This window comes from Aethalodelphis obliquidens, unplaced genomic scaffold (genome assembly GCF_003676395.1).
Source record: "Aethalodelphis obliquidens isolate GAN/ISIS:26980383/991018 unplaced genomic scaffold, ASM367639v1 scaffold2, whole genome shotgun sequence".
Classification (NCBI taxonomy): Eukaryota; Metazoa; Chordata; class Mammalia; order Artiodactyla; family Delphinidae; genus Aethalodelphis; species Aethalodelphis obliquidens.
The window spans coordinates 69,504,190-69,519,372 of record NW_020837946.1 but is presented as its reverse complement, the minus strand read 5'-3'; the positions used below and the strand labels follow the sequence as shown (position 1 = coordinate 69,519,372).

Here is a 15,183-nt window from a genome sequence, read left to right as displayed (position 1 = left end):
CAATAATCCTTCCTTCAAGGAATTACAATTAATTGGGGAATGAAAAGAAAAAAATTATGTCAGACCAACATATTGGGTGTTATGTGACAGGGGAGGACAGGAGGGGCATCTAATTCACCCTATGTTGTCAGAGTAGGCTGTCACTGGAAGGGAGTTAAGGACAATTGGTATTCTAGTTTTACTGAGATATATATGAGAGAGGGCTGGAGGCATCATTTGTGTGTATTCTCTTCAGTAGGAAGAAGGTCAGGTAATTCAACAGGGAGGTAGTATGGTCTAGCAGCTGGTAAAATATAGAGGCTCTGAAACCAGACTGTACTAGATTCAAATATCACTTCTGTCCCTTATTTGTTATGGAAGCTTTAGCTAATTAGTTAACTTCTATGCACCTGTTTTCTCTGTTGTTAAAATAAGGATAACAGTGGAATGTATTTCCTAAATTTTTATGAGAAATAAGGGAAAAATAGAATAGTACCTGGCCTAAGAGTTACATAAGTATTGACAATTATTATTCCACTGCAATTTAATGTATACACGCCATTAGTTCATCTTAATTTTTTAACAAGAAATTATTACTAGTGAGATACAAGGTATGTGGTGTTTTTCATCTTTTTGTTGAAAAGTGAAACCCAAATCATCTTAAGTAAAACTAATCAGAGATAGCTCCTAATAATCTACAGCAGCTGAAAAGTAAGTGTTCATTCCCCTTAAGAATTATAGCCACTTAAATTATGGTTAAATTCATTATTATTGAGTCTTATATGTAGTTACAACAATTAAATAACAGAAGAGTTAACATACTATTTAGAGACAACTGTCAACAACTATACCCACTCTGTGTTTGACATTTTGCTTGATGCACAGAAAGCACCCAAGGTCTGGAAAGGTTATACTTACTGGGCAGGCGTAGTAATTTGCATGCTATCCATATTCATTACACAAATTGAAGGAAGCAGAAACTTGAAAAATCTAACCCAGTAATGTCTAATATAAAGCAAATTTTTCTTTAGATTTGAAAAGCAGCATAGTTACTGTCCTACTTATGTCATACCATGACTTAAGCTATGCTTATATTCACTAAACTCACACAAGAAAACCTAATAAATCAAGAATTTAGTGTAAAAATATACTCAATTCCAGAGAAACATCATCTTGGGTTTAAAGATTGTGATGATAATCCACACACAGATAATTAACAGTTAACAGTAATTTATAAATAATTACAGTAAAATACTAAATGGTCCCTTTGAATGGAAAATACATAATACAAAAATAAGATTTAATAAAGTTACTTTAATTGTTGTATCAACATGTATTACATACGTTTCTTTTTACTGGGAATACACGTAACAGTGTACAATGCTTCTTAAAAGAGATTTCTTGTTGGCAAAACACAGTTGGATAAATCAGATTTTGTTCTGTTTGCTGATGTCTATAGTGGGTATTTTAATCCCAGAAGTGAATACTGTGACTTAGTCACTGGTGATTGAAATTAACATCATAGAATGCAAAGGCAACATTTTAGAATTTTGAAAGAAAATAAGAAAAACCTTATTTATGTTGACTTTCTTAATATTTGTTCTGCTCCCATATCATATTAAGTAGATAAACATTCCAGTATTTGAGGATGCTGTGGAGGATTCTGTTGTGATGCATACAAAGAATTAATATATCTGTTAGTGGTTCCCAGATTGATTACCCTGAATCAGAAAATAATGCAGGGGCAATGAGATGGATGTCATGGTTCAGGAAAAAATCAACTGGTAGCATATAATATAATATAACGTAAGTGGGAGAGCACCAGAGAGAAAGGTGGCATTACCGAGGATAAGGGTGGTGGTAGCTTCTCCTTCTGTGTAATTAAAGAAAAAGACAAGGGCACCACTGTTTTTTTTTTTTTCTTTCATAATTTCCAAAACTTGAAAGCAACCAAGATGTACTTTAATGGATAAATAAACTATGTAGTATGCCAATGCAATGGAATATTATTCAGTGATAAAAAGATTTGAACTATTGACGTTTCTCTAAGGAAGATATACAAATGGACAGCAGGGTCATGAAAAGATATTCAACATCACTAACTATTAAGGAAATGCAAATCAAATCTGTAATGAGATATCACCTCGAACCCATTAGGATGGTTACTATTTAAAAAAAAAAAAAACAGAAAATAACAAGCGTTGGTGAAGACATGAAGAAATTGGAACCCTTGTGCACTACTGGTGAGAAAGTAAAATAGTGCAACTGCTATGGAAAGCAGTGTGGAAGTTCCTCAAGAAATAAAATTACCATAGGGCACCACTTTTTAAGAGCTTCTTTAGTAACATAGATAAAATATACCAATAGATATTTATTTTAAATGAGCTAGAATTTGGAATTGCTACCCCAGACATTACCTTCAGCTGAAGGGAGCTACCTCTCCTGTGGCATCTGAATTCAATAAGTTATCAGAGAAGGAGTATAAAGGCCCAGAGTCTTGCCTCAATTTGGTACAATTCTGAAAGGCTCTCTCAGCTTCAGAGCCTCCTGTGGAGTCAACTGAGGCCATTATTGCAAATATACCATAATTCAACTTCTACCAAATGCTGCAGCCCACATTTCCTCACAGGTGTTACTGCTGAAAGCTCTCTTCAACAAACTCCCTGAACACAAATTTCTGTCTCAGTGTCTGTTTCCTGAGGAATCTGAACCACTCATTGATCATTTTGCTGTTCCCTGAACCATACCGATAGACCTACTTGGTAATTGATAGGACCATCACATTGGTTTCTTAGCCTGTGGGATTAAGAACTATTGTAGTGGGTGAGAAGGCTCTGAAAGTACTTGCCTTGGCGATGATAGTAAATGAAAATCAGTATTGCATATGACAGGAAATAGCAGAGATTAGTGCCATCTTTATAGATCTAAAGTATGTCCCAGTCTGGCCACTACAGAAACTTGTCAAAGTCTAGACAATGGTGGTGGACTACTGCAGACTCGGCCAAGTGGTAGCATCAATTGCAGCTACTGTTTCAGATGTAGAATCTTTTTAGAGCAGGTTAACATGACCACAGATACATGGTATGCAGCTGTTGATGTGGCAAATGCATTTTTTTTTCTATTACTACCAAGAAGGTGTACCAGAAGTAAACATTCTCTTGGGAAGTACAACAATATACATTTATGGTCTTGCTCCACGGCTGTGTTAACTCTCCTACCCTGTATTATAATAGACTCCAAAGGGATTTGGACTGGGTGGGTGTTCTGCAGAGCATCATTTTGGTTCACTGTGTTGACCAAATGAACATGAAGTGGCAAGTATGCAGAGGCCTTGATAAGACAGATGTATTCCAGAGTCAACTTCTCAGTGAATCTGACTAAAGGATAACATTATAGAGTGTGCAACACTGTACTGAGCCTGAAACTCCAGGGTGGATGGATGGATAGGTGGGGTCAGTTTCCACATGGGCCTAATAAAAATAACCCAGTGCATCTTCAGTTCTTTTTTTTTTTAATTGAGCAGAGTTCCCTGTGCTATACAGTAGGTCCTTGTTGATTATCCATTTTAAATATAGCAGTGTGTACATGTCAATCCCAAACTCCCTTATCACTTATATGCAGGGAATCTAAAAAAATGATACAAATGAACTTATTTACCAAACAGAAACAGACTCACAGACTTAGGGAACGAATTTATGGTTACCAGGGCGAAGGGTGGGGGGCAGGGATAGTTAGGGAGTTCAGTTATTCTTAAACACCTCCATTCTCTCTTCATTGTTCAGCCGTGTTCAGCTTTTCTCAGAATGGATGCCTGAACTTTTAAAAAATTTAATGAATATTTTATTTTTTCAGATATGACGATTGTTATATTTTCTGCAGGCATAAGAGCAAATTAATAAGTTGCTAAAAATAGTATGTCATTAATTAAATGATAACAAAGAGAAGAAAATTCAATAGCTGAAGATGATATGTTATTATTTAGCCGTTTTGACTGAATGGATCGATTTCCAGTCAAAGCAATTCTGCCCAACAACTGGATTGCTTTTTTAAAAAAATTAAAAAAAAATTCTTTTGTGGTAAAAAATTCATAACATAAAATTTATCATCACAGCCAATTCTAAGTGTACAGTTCAATAGTATTAAATATATTTACAATGTTGTATAAGCAGTGTCAGAACTTTTTCATCTTGGAAAACTGAAACTCTTCAACAACATCTCTCCATTTCCTTCTCCCCCTGGCAAACACCATTCTACCTCTGTTTCTATGAATTTGACTATGCTAGGTACCTCACAGAAGTGAAATCATGCAGTGTTTGTCTTTTTGTGACTGATTTATTTCACTTAGCATAATGTCGTGAAGGTGTATCCATGCTGTAGTATTAGAAATTACTTTCCTTTTTAAGGCTGAATGATATCCATTGTATGTATATACTATATTTTGTTTATCCATTCATCTATCGATGGACACGATTGCTTTCATCTTTTGGCTATTGTGAAATAGTGCTGTGCTGTTTAGCTAGTGCTGTTATGAGCATGAGTGTGCAAATATTGCTTCAAGACCCTGCTTTCAATTCTTTTGAGTATATACCCATAAGTGGGATTGCTGGATCATAGGGTCATTCTATTTTTAATTTTTAGAGAAACTGCCATACTGTTTTTCATAGAAGATGCACAATTTTACATTCCTACCAACACCGTGCAAGGGTTCCAATTTCTTCACATCCTCACTAACACTTGCAGTTTTCCAGGTTTTCTTGATAGTAGCCATCCTAATGGGTGTCAGGTTTTGATTTGCATTTTCCTAATAATTAGTGATATTGAACATTTTCTCATATGCATGTTGGCCATTTATGTATCATCTTTGGAGAAATGTCTATTCAAGTCCTTTGTGCATTGTTTAACTGGATTTTTTAATGTGTTGTTCAGTTGTAGGAATTCTTTACGTATTCTAGATATTAACTCCTTATCAGGTATATATGATTTGCAAATATTTTCTCCCATTCTGTAGGTTGCCTTTTTGATCTGTTGACTGCGTTCTTTGATATGCAGAAAATTTTAATTTTTTGATATAGTCCAATTTGTCTAGTATTACTTTTGTTGCCTAAGCTTTTGGTGTTATTTCCAGGAAATTCTTGCCAAATCCAGTGTCATAAAGCCTTTCCCTATGTTTCCTTCTAATTTATAGTTTTGGGTCTTACATTTAGGTCTTTGACCCATTTTGAGTTAATTTCTGTATATGGTGTAGAATGCCTGCAATTTTATCCTTCATATTCCTTTGTTGTCTAACTTTACACTTGTTATAGCTTGCATTACTCCTTACAGGTTAAATTTCCCCCAAAATCACTGATATATAAAGAACTTCTTTAGTGAGAGAGAGACTGTTTGTTTTCCATGCTTTTAGCACATATTTCTAAAATAATACCTGCTAGTTTTCTACAGTCTGAGGACATGGAAGATGCAATAAAACCTCAAGAATATTATTAAAAATTTTGTGTTCAAAACCTTTTTGTTGCTCCATACCAAATTGGTGCCTTCTCATCTTCTCCACAAAGAATAGAATGTCCATTCTGCCCATCCATTAGCATTACCTGATCCCTCCTGGCAGAATAATTATCTTCCTCTTCCAGATCTCTCTTTCTGAATTTACATCATTTCTTATATTATTATTATGTATATATTTCTTATCATTCTTATTTGATTATAAGTTTGTTGAGGGACAAATCTTTGTCTTATACGTATTTGCATTCTACCATGGTATCGGTCCAGCAGTTTTTCTTAAACTAGATAGGTACTAAAAAATGTGTTGCATTGAATCTCATTTATATATAATTCAATAATATATCACTAATCATGTAAGAAGTTAAGTTTATATACTGTAATTAGGTGCATAATTAACACTCATCAAATATTGAATTAGCTTTCAAATATTTAACATATAAATATAGGAGTTTCTGTACTAAGATAAATAAATCTAGTTACATTTTAATCTGATATTCAGGAATTCATAAATTTAAAACTTTAATGGAAAAGTTAAACTAATATTTAAATCTTGGCTATGAATTAAATTAAAAAGACATTTTCTTTATTCTGTATTGCTTTTAGCAGAGTGTAAAATACTTTTAAGTCAGGAATTTAATAGAGAAAATTATACCTCTGTCTTGATATTTTTGCTCATTTTATTTGAGATAAAAAATTTTGGTTTACTAGTTCATTTCTTTTGGGGACCACTTAATATATCGTGGACCTAAAGTCCAGAGATACTGTAAGTAAAATACCTAGCACAAAGCTATCATATAACGTAATTTTATTAATGATAATACCCTCCCACTTTCTTCATTTCACCCAATGCATTCCTGAGCTCTTAAGTTTACTAAAATGCTTTTCTGATCATAATCATTGTAATGTCAAAAGTGTTTTTCACTAAAAAACAGAAGATAGTAAGTGCTGATCCTATAATTATGATGCACTATTTTGAAACCAAAGTAGAAAATAATTTGAAAAAATAAAGAAAAAGCCAAAAATTAGGCTTAGATCTTTTTCTTTCTGATCTTTTATCTCCAAAAATTGCCATTAGAAGGAAAAAGTGAATTCTGCTGAGAGAAACAAAAGTTGGCTTCACAGAGACAGAGATGGGCTTAGAAGGATGAATGAGAGTTCTGAAGGCAAAGAAGGAAGGATCCGTTATATTCTGGGAATGGCAAATATGGTGTAGCTAACACATTGGGATTGTGTGCATGGGGGTAAAGAGTGACTAGAGATGAAGTTTAAACATTTGCATGAGGTAGGTCAAATAATGGAGAATGAATTAATTTTTGAAGTTACTCAGTGAGGTAAGTACTATTATCATCTCCATCTTACAGATAAGGAAACTAAAGCACAAAAGATTGACTTGCCTAGGCTATGACTAGCAAGTGTAAGAGCAGGGATTCAAACCCACAAGGGTCTGGGCTTTTAACAACTATGTTATAGAAGTAAACATAATGTGGAGCCTTGTTTTTAGGTGACTGAATGGGGCAAGATGTTTATTAGCTGGAAGACTGGGGCATATTTACTCACTTAATCATGACTATTTTTAAAAAGTTGAGACTATCCTATGAAGCAATAATGAATTAGATAATTAGTACCCCTATCACAATAGTTTTCCAAATAATTTTGCAAAAATTTGAGATATTTTGCAGTTAGTAAATTCCCATTAGACAGATTCATTTCCACAAAAGGAAAAGCCTGTCCCACTGGAGACTAGTTTTAATAATAACCTCATGTTCTCTTATTTTAAATTCTTGTCTCTGCTGTACCATAGAATGAATAATCTTATTGTTTCCATGTTCCAAATGTCTTTTATTTGAAAAAGAAAAGAACTGTTTTTCCTGCTATTATGGGTTGTTAACTTTTGTGCAATTTACTATTGTTGATACAGGCTCAGTGTCACTTGATATGGCAATTCTAAGTGGTATTTGGTCCATTGGTAATAATTAGTGAAGTTAATTAATTACATAGGATCCATTTAAAATTGTACATTCTGCCTGCCAAACATTTTGGATATATTTGAGGATGGGAATTAGGCAGATAGACTAATACTGAAGATTCCAGAAAAAAATAGCCAGTAGTAAATTTTTTTCCCTAATTGACTATCTTTGCCACCTATGCACATTTCATAATGAGCTGTTCTATTTTTCTCCAGGGTATCCTAAAAATAAGAACCAAATAAGAGAATGTTTTTTAACAGTCTGTAATAATGGAATTACTTTTATTCCTAATTAACTCTCAGGTGAGCTATAGATCATGTTCCATGTTTCTTCATATTAATTGTTTCACATGATTTTTGTACGTAACCCACATCAATTTATTTTGATATATAAATTTTTCATGATATTTTGTCTATTTAAAGTGAGTGGTAATTGCTAGTTATTTACAGTCTGCTTTTAGAGTGTGTTGTAAATTTGAAAGATCTAAAGTATTCTAAATTTGGTTTATTAGACCATTTGCAAGTAGTTATAGACATGTGTTTGAATGAGTATAGTAACAAATATTCTAATGTGTATATGTGGCTAAGAAATCCTGCAATGTATGGTTTCTTAATTTAGGGGTCCTCATTATGTATTTTCCATCCCTAGTTTAGGATGTCTGTTTTTAGGCAGATGATTTTAGAATAAGAGCCCATATTCTTAATCTCCCTCATCGTTCCTTATAAATCTGGCTCTGTTTACTACTACTCTCTACCTATCAAAGGCACAGTACAGTATTTGAGGTATTTGCTATGTAATGTGACCTAAGACATATCCTTTGTGAATAAGGAGAACTGTATATTTGTGTGTGTATATGTAACATTTTCAATCAATTGCTATTTTAGAGATATATTAGAGGAAAAGAAATTCCTTTTCATTACATTAAATATAATCCTATAAATATTAAAAGAGGGTATTTTACAGCAAAGAATTTATTCCTTTAATCCTTCTATATTTTTCTTCGAAAATATTTAATACTTTGAAGACAAACCACAAATGGCCAAAGCTTCTTAATATGTACTCTGTAGGTTTATATTAACACTATACTTTTGTTTTGAGTTTTCCAGACGTCTGAGACTTAAGTGCGTTGATTATTTAGTTAGACAGTTTAATAGTATGGGAATCATACTATGAAGGTGACATTGTGAAGGAGATCAACTTAGTCTACTTGTTGATTAAATTCTTAAATCTCTATTTCAGCTGCTAATCTTTCCCCTAGAGCTATCCTACTTTAAAGCTCCTTGGCTACATGTGATCATAGCCTCCACAGGTTATCTCCTCACAATAGAAGCAGGGGTGGGCTACCAGTCAATTAGGGCTTCTCTTGTGAAGTCATCATCATTCACCAATATTAATTAAGTGCTAATGGTATATAAGCACTGAACAAAATTTGTTTTATATTCTTTATTCTCCGAAGTGGTTTACATACTGGTGCTGCCAATAGGGCACTTGAGTTCTAGACCTCCTTGGGAAAAAATAACAGTGGCCACCCGGCACATAAATGTTTACATTTAAATATCAATTGAGATAAATACTGATAATACTGAACAAGTTTTAAATAGTAGTTGAAAGAGGTGATATTCTTGATTTTCTGGATTACACACACCTATAATTTTATCAGTACTAGCATCACTGGAACCTTAATAGAATTAAGTCGATTTGGTGTACTGGTATTCTGAGGTTACTTTTTGGAATGCTCTCTTTTATACTTTCTCCCGGTGACATCGTTCACTACCCCATTCTATCCTCCCTCTTTTCTGGCTGCCTAGTCATCCCTACTGCTCTTAGTTTGTCAGAACTGCTGAAAGCACAATGAAAAAAATCTACTTCTTTTTCCTTTCTTTCTCTATCTTTTCTACCCCTAATGAGAGCTTCAGGTGGGAAGATAATATAGAAAACCAAAATGATTGAAATAATGATTAAAAGAAAGTAAAATTTTAATTTTCTGCTGGTAGATTAAGCTTTCGTCTTGTCTCTGCAGAAGGAACATTATGAATATCCTTTTCTTATTGAAGTATAGTTGGTTTACAGTATTAGTTTCAGGTGTATAAAACATATTGACTCAATATTTTTATAGATTATACTCCATTTAATGTTACAAAATAGTGGCTATATTTCCCTGGGCTGTACAATGTATCCTTGCTGTTTATCTATTTTATACATAGTGCTTGTATCTCTTAATCCTGTACCCCTATCTTGCCCCTCCCCTCTTCCCTCTCCCTGCTGGTAACCACTAGTTTGTCCTCTATACCTGTGAGTCTGTTTCTGTTTTTTTATATATATTCATTTGTTTTATTTTTTAGATTCCACACATAAGTGATAACATAGTGTTTGTCTTTCCCTCACTTATTTCATTAAGCAAAATGCTCTCTAGTTTCATCCATCCATGTTGCTACAGATGGCAGAGCTTCATTCTTTTTTATGGCTGAGTAATATTTCATTATATATATTATACATTATATATATGTATATACATATATATATATATATACACGCACCATGTGTTCTTTATCCATTCATCTGTTGACATTTAGATTGCTTCCATATCTTGACTATGAATATTCTTTTTTGACTACTTTCAAAGCTCCTTCTAAATTACCTTTGGAGCATCTGTGCAAAAAGTATTACAGGCTTATTAGAAAAAGGATTTCTAATATCTAGCTAAATTATTTACAGTTGTACCTATTTTTTCCTTTGTATAACTCAATTTTTTTCATGTAATGATAAATTGCTGTTTTGTAATTAGATGACAATATGGCAGGAAAGCATTTTATGATATCACAGTGATTAATACAAAAGAATAGTGTCTGCAACACCAATGCACTTAACAGTACTGATCATGAAAATGAAAGTCATGTTTACTAAGTTGAAATACTATTTCTCTCATGCTATCTCACTTTAATATTCTCTTAAGGTTTATTAATATGCATTCTATTTAAAAAGTGCTCTTAATTGCCAAGTATAGTGATCCCCTGTTGTCAGCCCTTTTGAAGTCTCAGTTGCTTTTAAAACTTTTGACTATACCTTTGTTTTTAGATCTTCCTTCTCTTCTCTCATACCCCTCCCTTGGCTTCTCTTCTCAGGTAGTCTTCCTTGGTATTTTTTTCTATTTTATCCACTGGCCCCTCTTACTCTGCCTGACATTTCTATGTTTTTTTCCCAAAATTAAAATTGTTTTATTGTTTAAAACTATTTTAAAACAAAAAATTATTTTGAGTTAGAAAAATCCAAGAAATATAAAAAAGTATAAAATATAAAGAAGGCAAACAAAACAACCCCCAAAACCTACTGTTTAGAAGAAATACAATTAATATTTCTGAACAGAATTACAGAATTAATATTATAGAAGAATATAATTTAATTATATATCATAAACAGATGTAATTATAACTAAATTACATATAAGTAAAATTATGGTACAATTTGTAATCTTTTCAACTACTCTCTTTTCATTAAAAAAATCAACATCATTCCATGTTAATATTGATATTGTCCATTTTAATTATGCTTAGTATTTCATTGCATGATTGTACCGTGCTTTATTTAACCAATTCCTTATCAATGGACATTTTATTTCTCATTTATCTCTTTTAAACAAAGCTGCTATGAATTATTGTATATGTCTTCTTGTGCACTTTACTGATATAATTCTCAGGAGGATTGCTGGGTCAAAAAGTTATACAGTTAAAAATTTTGATCTATGTTTTATACTCCCATTGACATAATATGAGAAGTTCCATCTATTTCTTCAAACCTTTGACAATTCTCATTTATCTTTTAACTGTTGGTTTCTCTCTATATCTATCCTTGATTTTTTTTCCCTCTTATTCTTCATTCTCTCTCTGAATGATTCACTTCCTGGAATGTTATTTCCACCTGTGAGTGTTGTAGGAGTCCATATGGGTGTATCCAAAATGTTCCATATGTGTCTTGTGGACTTTCACACAATGAATAAACCTAAGGTAGACACACTGAAGAAGATGAATATGACTAAAGTAGAGGTCATCCTATACAAATATTAGTTGAGGAAAATGCTAAGGGAATATGTTGAAAGAACATGACTGCTAACTTAAGAGTATATGAAAGATGGTTATATGGAAGATGAAATATACCATCATTTTATGTTACACAGAAATAGGAGAGTTTTGTATGAGGAAAATAAACTAAGATGTTAAAATTTCCCTATTGCGTATGACTACTTAGAAATGTTTAGTTTTAGAAATATTGGGATAACTTCTTCAACTACTGTTTATTTCACATGTGAAAATGAGAGGTCTGAATCAAGTGCTCTCTGAAGAATTTTCCATCTCTAAATTCTGTGATCTTTAAGTGAACTTCCAGAGTATGCTTTAAAATTTAAATTTCTTGTTAACTTTGCTTAATATTTAAATACCTTTAAGTTTTTCAGTTCTCTGACAAGAAAAGTTCATTAGTTTTGAATTTGAAAAGGACTGCTCGCTCTGTATAAATGGTTTAAAAAATGTCCTATTAATGATTCATGCCTCTTGAAAAGCACAGAAACTTATTCTTTACCTTTCATGAGGAAGAAAGAAATTTGAAGTAGAGTAGCTGTGGCAAAAAATATCACCAGATGTAAATTTCTTAATGGAAAGTGTATGTCTGGCTTTATCATCTTGAGATATAAAGTTAGGCCATATTTGGTTAACATTGACAATATAATAACCCAGAGGAACCACCTGCCTGGATATTCTGAAAGTATGACATTTGTCCTGGGGTTCTCCTTCCAAGGTTCCATAGGGTTACTTAGACTAAATGGTTTAATCAGTCCTTAATATCTCTAACCTCTTGCCACCCTCAGTGAGAATTAACGGGACTTCAGATTCCTTCATTCATTCATTCCTCCAACTCTATTTAATGCCTATTATTAAGTGTCAGACACTACTCCAGGTACTAGTAATACTGCAGTGAAAAAAAAAGAGGCAAAAATATGGACCTTACAAACTAGATATGCCCCTCATGGTTGATTTCACCAAGTGTTTAATCCTGGAGAGCTTAGCCTATTAGTCTCAGTATCTTCTACCACCAATTAGAAGTCTGGTGGCATCCACGGAGTTGGGATGATGCAAGTTGCACTGGAGTTTGTGACTACCCACTATCATTTGGTGCAAGGCCCTGTCCATTAAAGCTGTTGATCCTTCCTGGTTTATCTGTACACGTTTATCCAGTCAGCTACACAACCTCCTCCTCCACATACATACCTACCAAAACCTGCCTTGAGCCTTAAGCGTTATACTTCAAGTTTTTTATTTCCCTTATTGTAAGGGCACACATGCATCTCCTTTCCCCATTCAGAGTAAGCTCCTTAGTACCAAAGCGACTTTGTCAAAAAGGCCTTTAGCATAAGTCACAAAATGGGCCATTAAAATCAGACACACACACAGACACACGCAGTAATCTAGTGGCTGCTGTTGAGTTTGGAAAAGGGTCCAGACCCTCCTCCCATCAATGGTGTTTCTTCTTAATGGGGAGTGGAAGTGGGGGGCTGTTATCCATTCCTGCTTGTCTTCATTTAGGGCACTATACTCCTTCAGAAATGATTTAATGATTTTAAATCTCAAAGCAAAGGGATTTGGGTTCAGCTTCCCTTTTTCCTAAGAGGCTCTTAGGATTCTATGTAAATGAGAGGATGAAAATGGATGCCCCTTAATTTCACTTTTCAACATCATCTTAGCTCTGTGGTTTTGCATTGCCCCAAATAATTATTTTATCCTCTTTACTCAGAAGTGGGTACTTACTAAATATCCATGTAATTACAGAACTGCACAAGTGGATCTTTCTAGAAAGTGAAGTCAGCCTTATTAAGGTAAATTGATCAGATTACTTATGGGTATATAAAATTGTCAACAACTTAAAAAACTAGGAAGTTCCATCTTTATGTACCCACCAGGTACCAGGCAGTGGTGTTCTGATAACCCTCCTTCCCTCTCTCCTCCCTGCTGCCTCCATAGTCTTAATTTGTAGCATTTGCCAATTTTCATGGCTGCTTTCACATTGCTGAAGTGTTTTCATCGTACACAGAGTTAGGAAGATATGTGCACAACTAACTGGCGAACTGGTGTAAGCCAGTTCCAGCACACCACTGCTGTCAGGTAAAGTCATTGTCTTCATCTAAAATTTCCTGTAAAATGTAAAAAAAAAAAGAAACGTTGTTTCTATAGCAGTATAAATGCATGTTTATTCATGAGCAATGAATAAAGCATTTAATGAATAAAGCATTCATTAAACAATAGATGTTTAAGGAAATAAAAATTCTGTTTACTTCCCGATAAAAACAAGGTACATATATCTGTGGACGCTCTGTGTGCTTGTGCCTCCCTTCACAAGTCATGCTATCTATTTTTCACTTGCCAGTACAAATCCTATCTTCCTCAAAGTTCTCTCTCCTTCTCTGAGCGAGTTTTTGAATTTTCCAGCCTACTCCAGCATAAAATGAGTAAAAAAGAGTTTGGATTTGTTGTCATTCATTTATTTATTCAACACTTATTGAGCTTTTAATATGCCAGGTACTGGGAATGTGAACATGATTAGACAGACCATATTACTGCCTATAGAGCCTATCATAGGCATTATTACCTGATTATACAATTAGCTATTTAATCAAAATTTTGAAAAATTTTATAAGGAAATGTGAGGTGCTAAGAGAATGTATAATGGCAATTGTATGTGATAAAATTAGATAGATTTGATACATCTGATTACATGGTGGCACGAAAGTCCCGAGAAGCAGTAGAGGGAAGAACCAGGGCACAAGCTCTCTCTAAGTCTTTGTATCACATGTGCTAATGTCCCAAAGATCAAGCCGGGGTTCAAGGATTAGAAGAATAGATTCTACCATTTGATGGGAGAAGCTGCTAAAATATTGTGGCCGTTAAAAAAATCTGCAACACTATTTATTATTTGTAAACATCTATGCAGAAATGCCAAGTATTTTCCATCTTTGCTTTCAGATGTTTTGTTTCATTCCTTCAGTTTCACAGTTGAATTCCATCAACTGTCTTCATGGAAATCTGTTTTTCTCCTCAACAAGTCTTCAGCTTTTCCAAGCAACCCTTCTGTCCTTAATTACCACAGTTCCCAGAATGAGCCACTTTCTATATGTGTCTTTCAGATTAATACAAGGCAAAACTAAATCTGGAAAATTTTACAGTTTTAAAATTTTGCTTATTTTCTACCTATTTCCCTGAAGCAAAGTGGCAGGGCTGTTCAGAAATCATAATTTAATTAAAATGAGGGTTGAGGAGATGGGGGGTACCACGTTGTCTTTTACACTCATTTTTTAAAAGTATCTCAGAACATATGTTGATGTCTTTTCTCCCTCTTCCTTGTAAAAACAGCAAGACATAAATGTTTTAAAATAATAGTGAAATTGCAAGCTTTTGTGATTATAAAAATACATGCTCTATCTCACCGTATTTTTCCCCTGCTCTAACATGCACCTCAGATTATCACCCAAAATTGTTCTTCTGTTTTTGTGCACATTATCTTCTTTTTCTAGATTTCCTACTCCTCTGCTAATCCAAAACCTATTTTGTTTAAGACTCAAGTCCTTCTCCCTGAAACCTTCCTTAATGGCCCAGGTTATCTTTGATTTCACTCTATTTATTAACTCCTACAGCGTTTAATGCCTGATACAACACAAGAACATTAGCTTTAATGCAGATTGTTATTGTTTTCTGCT

The 15,183-nt window shown here is 33.7% G+C and overlaps 1 protein-coding gene across 14 annotated transcripts in view; it reads left to right on the top strand.

Moving 5' to 3' along the window:
• The window catches only part of SLC4A10 (solute carrier family 4 member 10), a 309,415-nt gene that overhangs the window by 121,208 nt on the left and 173,024 nt on the right, over positions 1-15,183 (top strand). The gene's annotated exons all lie outside the window — the stretch shown is intronic.